At 30.5% G+C, this 12009-nt stretch overlaps 1 long non-coding RNA gene across 2 annotated transcripts; it reads right to left on the bottom strand.

The window, feature by feature from the left end:
* Window positions 1-9863: 9863 nt before the first annotated feature.
* Window positions 9864-10838, bottom strand: LOC108906895. Of its 2 annotated transcripts, none has more exons than XR_001964309.2 (3): window positions 10692-10838; window positions 10541-10610; window positions 9864-10255 (listed from the first exon to the last, which is right to left on the bottom strand). It is a non-coding gene; the product is annotated as an uncharacterized LOC108906895 (long non-coding RNA). The 2 variants fall into 2 exon arrangements; XR_001964310.2 differs by having other exon boundaries at window positions 9864-10181.
* Between the last annotated feature and the right edge of the window lie 1171 nt (window positions 10839-12009).

Below are 12009 nucleotides of genomic sequence, written 5' to 3'. Positions count from 1 at the left end.
TTTTTATTGAATTATTTATCCCTTTGTTGATACTGTAAACAAAGAAATCTGCTTCAGTTTTAGATATCCATTTTAACCTTAGGAATTTCTCATTAAGCCGAGCCCCATTATTATGAATTTGAGATATTAAATTTAGAATTTGGTAGGTAGGTTACAAACTAGGTAGTCAAATGTTCTTTTGCAAATACTAGAGTAATAAATGTTTGTATTTGTTTTTAATTTATAGATAAACTGCAAACTTAGTTAATATTTATTATCGGTCTATAGCGACAGAAAACTTCCTGAAACAGGAAAAGATTGGAAAATCTGAACTGATTAAGAATAAAAACCTGGCTGAGAAATACTACTATGGTACAAAATCGTTTCGATGACTAGCAATTATGAGTATACACAGAAAGCTTATTTTTGACAACCATAAAGATTTTATTAATAGTGGTCGACAAATTTTCAAAAAATCCGAGATCATGTTTTTCGTTGAATTTACTTATTTTTTGTTATTTACATTTGTTTTTCTTGTATTAAAAATATTTCTAAAAAAAATTAATTCCCTGTACCTATTTCTACCTATAATTTATATTTCTCCCATCCTCTCTTTTATCTTGCCCCCTTGCCAATTGGCTGGCGACGCCCTTTTCTCATTTATTTATTTCCAGTATATCCTAAAAGGTATGTACCTACCTACATACGGGTATATTAAATTAAATAGTGGCCTGAAAACTACCGATTCTCCTAAAAATTTAATTTAACCGATATTTATAGTACTCAATATTATCTTGCACATGGAGCAGTTTTCAGAAATATTTATTGTATAAGCTTCTCCTTCTGCTAGGAGTCTTCATACATCATTTAAATTAAGTATATTTTTGCATATCGGCCAATTTTTAGTTTTAGACTCCGACGGCCTACAAATATCAAAATTCTTCCGCTATGTCAAACAATAAAACGGATCTCTTAATTCTCTTCTGAGAAAAATCAAAAGATGTAGTCATGTACTTACTATAAACCGACCTACTCAATATTTAACCTACCTACCAAAGTACCTACTCAAAAAGCAAAATATAAAAAGTATACATATACCTACTTAGAGGAAACCACAAATTGCAAATACTACTGTTAGCAATTTGTAAAAAAAGTTTAAACGAGTTTGTTTCACTGAATTTATTAATTAATGACGAGAAAATTATATTGTTGGTGTTGGTTGGTTTGGTAGTAGGTACCAATTCTCATCCTCTGAGACATTTTAAAGAAAATATAAGAAAATGTAAGATCAGACTAACATATTTCAAAAATATAATGGACATTTTCTCTGATTATGAAAAGATGTTAATAAATTTAGTATAATAAAAACATAGATTTGAATATCACATATATGGATAAAAACAATTATGTTGAATAAAGTAGATGTACTTAAGTAGGTATACAAATGTGATAGGTGTTAGATAAAAACATGGGCGTAGCTAGGGAGGGGCAGGGGTGTTCACGACCCACCTCAGAAAAAAGATTTATCATCTTTGTCATATTGGTAAGTTGATGACTGCGTTTTTTTTTTAATTCAAATCAAAACGTGTTCAAATTTTATATCGATAAATAGGCTTTTTTTAAAAGCCTCCATAGAGCTTGCAGCCCTGGACCCACCCCAAGCAAAAATTGTAGTTAATTTAAGTTTGAATGCCTATAATTTATTTTTTTGGTAACTTTTTCATCTGAACGAAACTAGTTAAATCCCTCCTATATGTTCCACAGCACCTGCCAGTGATGTAATATTCTTTTCCGGACACCCTATATAACAAATAACATGATTATATTTCAATATTTTATTTCACATGTTGAATAAGAAATACGATGTATACATAACTTATTACAGAACAAATTGTTTTATTTGAGATCCACTCCTTTTCTGTTTAATTTTATTTGAAATCCAAGTTTTTACTACACATGGTGAGCGATTTGCCAAACATTTATATTTGCTACAAAGATACTGAATATTTTTTAAAGATGGGTAAGTTTCTGTGTCTATATATTTTTGAAATAAATTTAAAGCTACTTCGTTTTCTTCTTGACTCCATCTCTTCTTAGTACCAACACAGCCATATGGTGAAGCTGCAATAAAATCGTAAAAAAATAAGGAAATAATTGGGGAATTAATTCTACTTGAACAATTAATGCCACAAACTCCTATAACATTTTTTTATAAAACTAAAAAATAATGGAGTAACAACCTTAAAGTTTGACTTTTCAACAAAATGTTCTAATAACTTTTTTGCTAGTGTGCTAAACGTTTTTAAATGTGGCATAATCATCCCTAATACCGTTTTACATACTTCCTCTAAATTAACCCACAATAGTAGTTACTAAATTGCCTTCGACCCTTGGATAATAAATTGCAATTGAATATTTTTAAGACAATTAGGTACTTATTATAAGTTCTCATATTAATTTCCTTAAAATACTTACTTGATCTCTTTTTTTTTGGTGGGGTATTTATGTGATAATCTGATGTACTGGCATAATCATTAAAGGAGTTATCCTCATTCTCTGAGACTTCTGAATCTGTGTTATCATCACCTCCTTGTGCCATTTCCAAAACTCTTGATATACGCAAAATTTCACGACTTACTATAGGTTGACGATAGTGTTCTTTATGAACTTTATCGGCATGGCCCATAAAATTTGCCACATCTGTTATTTCGTTATCAGATAAATTCAAAGTTATGCAATTTGTTGCTATGTGTTTTCTTAATTTTGTTCCTGTAATATTTTCTGAAAAATCAACTCCACATTCATTTCTAAATTTTCGTAATAAATAACTTGCCCTTAAGTACTTAAACCGTTTTTTTTCGTATCCAGGTATACCAAATACATAACGATTTTCATTGGGAACCTTGGCCTGAATTCTAAATTTTAATATAGTTTGAATGCATGTTAACAAATCCTGTGGTAAGAGAACTGGTACAGTTCTGTTTCGTTTTCCTCGAATGACAAATCTTACATATTTTCTTGCTAGAGACTGTGATTCTTTCGACAAAGTTTTTAATTCGTTTTTATTAATCATTTCAAAATTTTCGAAGTCTTCAATAAACATTCTCTCTATTTCTCCTGCCCGACGACGGTTAAAAACTTGAACTGACGTAAGGGTTGTTTGTGCTAAATTTAACCACTCATCAAAGGAGAACCTTACTTGTAATTTTTCATAGGCTGAATTCCTCTTCTTTTTTAGAAATGACAATAATTTTTTTATATCAGAGATAGAAGGCAGTTCAGTTTTCTTTCGCCTTTTTTGCTGGGATTGTGTTTCCATTACTGTTCTGTTGACAGATATTCCTATATCATCCACCAACAGTTTTAAAAAATCTTCTGTGTTTCCTTTTTGTACAATGTTATGACTTTTTATGCATTCCGTTATTAGGAAATTACCAATTTTTTTTATCAGGGTACCAAGGCAATAAGCTGCAGATGGTGCTTTATATGTGTTTGTGTTTTCATCGAACCCAGCAACCTTATTTATAGCTAAAATTACAAAATCATAGTATTTTGGATCATATAAATCAGCAAAGTCAATAATATCCTTGTTAATTTCTTTTAGTGAAATCAATAAACGTCCCAATAACCTTAAATGTGCCCTAATCATGTCATGTTGGTGCTGTAATCGATATTTGCAGCATATTTTATTGCCATATAATATTAGTAAGCGATCATAGCGAATTGTACGTATAATGTCATCCTCACGCATTACAGAGAAGACGTGTTTTAGCGTTTTTGATGCATCTTCATGAATACGTCCTGCTGCTCTACGACTCATTACCATTAGGTTTCTATTTTTTTTTCCATTATAACCAAAGCAAGCTTTCGCATGATGTCTAATATTATTTTTGGCGAAAAAACCTTTACACTTATGGCAAAGTTTAAAATCACATGCATTTCTTTTTAATGATGCTTTTGGCCTCCTGCAAACGAGCAATTCCCCGTCATTAACAGTACTATTTGTTTTAAAAAAGTGCTGCGACTTCTTTCTAAGTCTATCAATTATGTTTCTTCTTTCACTAGATTTTTTGGGTAATAGTGCAAAAGATTTTACATCATCTATATCTTTATGCACCAATTCAAGGTGACGAGCAAACTTCGTTTGCATTTTATTGCAATACATACAGTAAGTCTTTTTTTGTAAACCTCTCTTACCATCAGATACGTCAACATACATATTTCCATCATCGCAAACATATTTTGTGTTTACTAGAGACATGTCACTAAATGATGAGCTTTTAGTGTTACTTCTACGTTTCCTTTGAATTTCAGGTTCATTGTTCATTATAGATCCATTTGTTTTTGAGCTATCAAAAGAAGTTTCAGAAGGTATGTATTCAGACCCACTATCATAATTGTCTTCTGAAGCTGTAACAGAATACAAAAGCTGTACAGGTTGTGATTCGAAGATCTTTAGTTAATCATTACAAGAAAATTTCATATTTTTGAATTCTGAAAATACAGGAGTTTGTCATAATTTTCTCGTATTTTGATTTGATAATAATACTGGCATCTGTCCAGCACTTCTGGCATAACAATACTTCTAGTTATATCAGAAGTGCTAGACACTTCTCTTTATTTTAAAGTGAACATTATTTTTAATTTTATTTTTAAATCCCACATTATATTTTAGGGTAGGTTTCATAAGCAAATGCTATGTCAAAATTTAACAGTTTTCAAGTTATTAAAATTAAAAAAATAAAAATCATACATGCATGTATTCCGCTCCATCTCAAATAAATACCAGTTTGGATAACCCAAATTTTACATTGGCAATTATAAAACATATCAATGGATATCTTATAGGATGTTGGAAACTATACTCCGCGGTCGAAATTATAGAGAGTGATTCAGACATAATATAAAGTCACTATTACCATAATGCGTATAAAATATAAAATGATTTTTATACGGTTCAATATTATTTATCTTTGTGCCGCTCGCTACGCACATCGATAGAATCTATAATCGTTTATAGACTGAGTTACACTGAACTTCGATCTCTATTCTATCTCTGTCTTTTGCACTTGGTAGGGAATAGGGAAATGCTTTTTTAGTGGGTGTAAACGGACTTGATTTACCAGTCCTGAGAAACGTCATAGCATAAGCGTAGACGAGGGGTCTAATTCCATGGCTATAATAAATTTATAAATTAAAAAAACACAACTGGGACGTTTTAAAATGCTGTAATAATTAAAATGGATCAAAATGCCGATTACAGCAAACCGTAGAAAATATTAGATGTTATGTTTTATTATCTTTTTTCAATATTTTCTATATTTTGTTGCCTTTTACGCAAACACGCCAATGGATTTTCGTTCCCAGCACACTTCATCCCCCTTACTAGTCCAAAAGCTAGTGATGAGTCACTCTCTATAATTTCGACCGCGGAGTATAAGTGTTCAATTATGATAATTTCAAATACCAGTAAGTCATTTATATTAAAGAAAATTTCCTGAATTTTATAATAGGTACTATTAGAAGGAAATTTTTTATTGTCTTTAGACATGTATTACTGTTCCCTATACCGAAACCTAATCAATTAGGAAATTTTTACAGATTTATAAGGTCAGTGAAAATCATTCTTTTTATGAATAATTTTTAATTTTTTTTTAATCAAAATAAATTGAAAATGGTTTATTTTTGCCATACAATCTGCTTACAAAACCAACCCTAAAATTTAATATAGTATTCAAAATTACTTAAAAAATATGTTCCATTTAATATAAGAGGATTGATATTTACTTCTGGTGTAACTGAAAGTGCTAAAAAGATGCCAATATTTTTATCCAATTAACCCCCGTATACAAACTTTCAGAACTGTGAAATATATAGTTTTCTAGAAGTCTTCATGCCACATGCTATTTAAGGTAGTACTAAATATATTTATTTTCTAATCTTTAAGCATTCTTTCAGATGTATTCTACACCTTATTCTAGCATTGAAAATAAGTGCTTTTCTCCCCATTTTTTAGGCCATTTGTTACTAAACATATTCTTTTTAACTGTAGATTCACAAGTGCCATTTGTGCTATTCTTTTTGAAAGTATCTCAGAAGTAACCTTTTAGTTTTTCATGCAGCACTCCTACCATGCTTTACATATATTTGAAAACATATTTTTGGTGCTATAAAATATTGTATAAAAATATATATACGTACTTGTCATATTACCAACTGTCGTCATAGTTTTCAAAGTATCCATGATCTCAGACGATTCTTCCAGTGGCTCAAAACTCTCAGTAGAAATATTGTTAGGAACAAGTACTTGTGTATTATTTGCAAATTTTTCTGAATGTTTGATAATAACCGTGGAGTTTGTCATAAGCCCTTTTAAATAAAATTAAAATTGTTTACACAATATTAAAGATGTAGGTATCGAGAATATTAGTTGTAAAAATATTATTTACAGAGTGAGCCAGTTTCTTTATAGCAGAACTTTAACAATATAAAAATATGTTTAGAGATATAAATATATCAATAGACAAATATTTTTTTCTCAAGACACAGGCTTTTAAATTAAAAAAAAAAATGTATATCTTTCAAATCTCAAATTAATAAAGATACTGCGGTGAATGATACATTACCATTACTTGATGTTTCATTATGTACATTTGCAAGGGTATCATGGAACATAGGTTGTAATTCAATACTATGTGAAAAATCTAGTTCATTTTCAACCAAACTCTCAACAGAAGTTCTAATAGTTCCATTACTTGTAGTCTTACAATTCAAAGGTTGATCAGCCTTTGTCTTATATTCTGCTTCTACTGTAAATAAAATTAAACATCAAAAGCTCCTATACAGGCTGCTACAAATTCACTTCTCACTACAGGAATTTCGGAAACTGTAAGAGATACGAAGTAGCTTAAATAGGGGCAAAGTTGCATAATTAGGAGACCAACATTATGCCTCTAAAAAATCAAAGTTAACATGATTAATTTTGGAAATATTTGAAAAAACCGAAATTTTGGGAATCTGTTTTTATTTCATATCAGCCTTGTTTGAGGCGATATTGAAAAAAATAACACTATCTATCGAATGGCATAATCAATTTTTATTTGTAACGTTTCGTCTCTTTAGGACCATCATGAACTTAATTTTTTTAAATATGACCCTGGAAATTTTATTACATTTTTTGCAAACCTTCATGACCTCCAATACTGTACTGCTTCAGTCTGAACCAGATTCAGACGTTTTGTCACATGTTGGTTCCCTGATTATGCAACTTTGACCCCATTTAAGCTACTTCGTATCTCTTACCATTTCCAAGCCTCTGTAGTGAGAAGCGAATTTGTAACAGCCTGTATATAGTAAAATATTTGATATAAATATAAAAATATAGGTACTACTTACTCTTACTAGGTAGTCTACATAACGATTTTTCTTTATTTTTAAGAAAATTTAAATTTGCTACAAAGAATAAATAGTTATTGAATTCTATTAATTCAAATGAATATTAAATACTTACAGCTCATACATACAACAGTTGCTGTATATCTAACTCCATTATTATATTTTGCCGAAACTAATCCATTTTCCTTAAAGTTTATATCTTTATGTGGACAAATGTAATACACACCGTCTTCATATTGCACAAGAACATAAACTCTATTTTTCATTGTCTTATCCATAATTTGTTTTTATAATAAAAGTAAAATTTATTAAATCAACGAACCTTAATAAACGCTTGAAATATAAAACTATATTTTTAATAAATGCAAAATAGATCACCTGTCCAACAAATTCAACAATCTTGTCTTTAATACAGATGACAGACCAAGATCCCCAAAGACAAAGAAGTAGGTTGACTACATACTACCGATTCCCTTAAGGCTAGTTTGCGTTAGTCAACTAAACGGTAGAGTAAGACAAGAAAAAGCGTATCAACTATATAGACCAGTGTAAACAGTTGGTTGAGTAAAAAGATCGAGCGGATAGTGTAAGCAGCTCTCTCACACACCACTTTAAAAATGTCTATCTACCTATCTACTTACTCGCTTAGTGTAAACTCAGGTCGATCTAAATCGGGTTAGCCAGCCAGTAGTCAAAAGGCAAGTAATAAGCTGGGCCGACTTTACCAGGCCTAATTACTCTACCACGTAAAACCTCAACAAGAAAACAAGGGGGAGTCGAGTACTGGTAAACAAGGCTGTAGCGTCGCTTTCGCCCAAAGTTGACCAGTGACGTCAGTCAACGTTTATAGTTTATATTTTAATTCTATGAGTACCAGTACGTTTGAAAATTGCTCACGACAAATTGCTCAACAGAATGGCCGAAGTGTAAGAAATTGAAAATTACTGACCATATAGGAATACAATATATATTTTTTTCCATTAATTATCAGTTAATGACATTGATTGAAATAAACTCGTTTGAACTTTTAGAAATTTATCACCATTATTATAGTACTCGTAATTTGTTTTTTCTTTCCTGCTTGGCAAGTAGGTGTACGTATTATTTTTTTATTTTGATTCCGAGTAGGTGCTTTGATAGTTAGGTTTAATATTGAGTAGGTCAGTTTGTAATGTTTGTATTAAGTACACGTGTTATATTTTGATTTTTCCCGCAAGGGATCTGTTTTATTGTTTGATAGCGCAAGAATTTTAATATTTGTAGGCTGTCGGGGTTCAGAGACTTACGATAAAAGTCATCAAAACTAAAAATTGTCCAATAAGCAAAAATATACTTATTTAAATGACGTATGGAGACTCCTAGAGGGAGGACAAGCTTATTCAAAAATTATTAATTCTGAAAATAATACCTAATTGAAAATTGCTCCAGCATTAGCAAAATAATTTGAGTAATATAAATGTGGGTTAAATTAAATTTATAGGAGAATCGATAGTTTTCGGGTCATTGTTAATTTAATATACCTACTAGTATGTGAGCACCTTTTAAGATATAATGCCGATAAATAAATAGATAATTATTACAAATTTAAATTCTAAATTTAATATCTATAATGTCAATGACATAAATAATTTATTAACATACTAAAAATGGGGCTGGGCTTAATAGGTCGATTGCCTTAAAAGTTCTCTCATAAAAAATCAGCTACTGATAATTTTTTGATTTTTCCGTAAAATTGTAATTGAAAATTGCTACATTAATCCCAAAACAATACCTACACATACCAATATAATAAAAACTATCCTATAAAATGACCTTACATTTTGAAATATTTACTTTAAATCGTTTCATAGGAGAATCAGCAGTTTACAGGACATTTCAATATTTTGCTTCCGGGTAGGCGCGTAGGTACATTGATAGGTAGGTTAAACATTAAGTAGGTGGATTTGTAACTTATTAATTATTATTATATCTTGTTTATAATGTTTATGGAGGTTTACGCTCTATAATGTTGTTACTGAAGTTACTCTTGATTTTAATTAAATTACATACTTGATTAAATATATTAAAAAGAGATCTGTTTTTTGACAGATGTTTTTTTATTTGCAGGCCTTCAGGATCTAGGGATTGTTGCGATAAAAGCCATTAAATCTACAGAAGCCCAAGCTCTCAAGTTCACAGAAAAATTCATTAAATGATATTACCATTACATTCTCTTGAAACTATAATTGAAAATTACTTCATTATTTGCAAAAGAATATTTACCAATACTAAACAGGTCAGTTAAATTAATTTTATAGAATTGGCAGTTTTCAGGTCATTTTAAATATATTGTACTGTCAAATTCTAAATTTAATATCCGCCAAGTTATTAATAATGGGGCTCCGCTAATGAGAAATTGTTAAGGTCAAAATAGAACTCTAAAACTGAGGCAGATTGTTTGTTTAGAGATGGGATAAATAATTCAATAAAAATAAAATAATGAAGCTTTATTAGGGATGCATAAAAAAAGACATATTTTAATTAGTTTAAACATATAAAAAAATATGTTTAAATTTGTAACCCGAGCCTAGCTATTTAGCTTCTTTGTTCTAAAACAAAATAGATATTAAAATTGAGTATTTCTATAGTATATAGCTTTTGCTATAGTAGGTACTTAAAGTTATAGATATTATTTGTCTGCTTCCACCTGTTGTCAAAACCATGGATCCTTTCATCAAAAGTATTGGATGTCAGGAATTGATACTGGCTGAAAGGAAAGTCTCCAATGTGGCGGTCATGTTCAGAATCCAAATCGTCACCATCGTCACCTACCATTCAAGATTGCAGTAAAGTTCGAGTAGTTTAATAATAATAATTTAGACAAAAATTCCCAGAATAACACCTGAAATATTTAGTATGCCTAGTTATCATTCATTAATTTACCACTTCCATTTTCGTGTACAGCCACAATTATAAAGTATCTAGCGGGCTAAGTTAATTTTTAAGTTACAAAGCTATAGAAATATAAGACTAAACTTATCTAGTCCAATTAGTAATTACTTTTTGTATTTTTTATTTTGATCAGGCAAATTAATCATTAGGTATTATATAAATAATCACTTGACACCTGCGGTGAGAGTTATTTAAATATTTATAACTGATTAAAAAGTTATATATAGGTACTTACTAATCTTAAGGTTGTATGAATGAAGAAATACTTTTGAATGGGAAGGGGGTTGGTTGACCCAGAAACAAATCTACAGTATAATATACAATTATCACTCATAAATTTAGTTATATCTGCTGGTTGGTAAGGTTAACTAAACAATAGTGTTTACCCAATATCAGATTAGCCAAAAAACATATGGATCACTGTATTGTTTTGACTGCCGATAACAAATTAAGAACAAAAAAGTTAACACCAGCAGGGCGAATGTGTAGTCTCCATGGCGAAATCACTGGATAATTAGTGGATATGAACAAGTTCAAATCATATGCAAGTGTCACTGTCACTGCACTAGGAGTACGTTCGTTGACGTTTGATAATAGGGTTGAGATGAATAACTTTTATAGTACTCCTGAGTACTCTAGATCAAGATATTCGTTCAGAAAAAGCGGACCGAAAATAAATCTGTTTTAATAAATTTGTAGAAATAAGTTGATGCGAATAATTAATAATTCCTTTCTATGTGTCACCCACAAAATCCAAGGTAAAGCACAAGTAAAGTTTGTACAATCTTGAACCTAGTTAAATTTTGAATGTTATTGTTAAAATTTAAATTGACATGAATAAAACAAGAGTCGCAGATATACTTTGTCATGTTAATAATAGTATCGATTAAAGTATTAATGTTATTATAATTTATTAATAATTAATTACTACATAAGAATAATATATTTGGTAACGGTAATTGCAAATGTATTTTTTTTTTGAAATAGCAATCAAATCAGGTGCTTTATGTAATAATTAATAATCGGAGCATAACTTACTTATACATACTTTATCCTCTTGACTTCACAATTCAAATATCTGACAGAGGAACTTTAGTTTACACTGAAAGTGTTTAAGTTTTACGTAAAAGTAGGTAGGTAGCATTGCACATAGTGAATTACATTGTAAAAATTATTACCTACTAGAAAATTTTACTATGGTAGGTAAAGGTATTTTTCAGGACATGTCCCCGAAATGACTGATAGATAAAAAATGTTGTTAGGACTGACCCCGAAACTGCCATGTGTCCTACCAACTGCCGGTATATCTCTGAATATGTTCCAATAACTGCCGATTGATAAACATATATATATATATATANAGTCCCACACCAGTTTTGAACTTACCTTGTGTGCGGCTAAAGCTTTAATTGCAGCTTGACTATCAGAGAATATATATATATGAGTTTACGTTTATAACCTCTACGTACATTCTCTACCAGACACGCCATTATCGCGAAAATTTCTGCTTGGAATATAGTAGGGAACTCCCCCAGACTGTAGCTTGCACTCCATCTGGGTCTGAGTCCATATATTCCTGCACCCGTCCCTCTGGTCATTTTGGAGCCATCTGTAAGCCATGCTGAGCATAATTATGCCAAAGCGTCCCGATATTCAGGGTTCCCGCCAGTAAGTTAAGAACATGTTTTAGAGTCTCGTGATAAT

Source organism: Anoplophora glabripennis, unplaced genomic scaffold (genome assembly GCF_000390285.2).
Source record: "Anoplophora glabripennis isolate ALB-LARVAE unplaced genomic scaffold, Agla_2.0 scaffold76, whole genome shotgun sequence".
Lineage (NCBI taxonomy): Eukaryota > Metazoa > Arthropoda > Insecta > Coleoptera > Cerambycidae > Anoplophora > Anoplophora glabripennis.
Note: the sequence above shows the minus strand (reverse complement) of the source record. Positions and strands in the feature narration are given on the sequence as shown.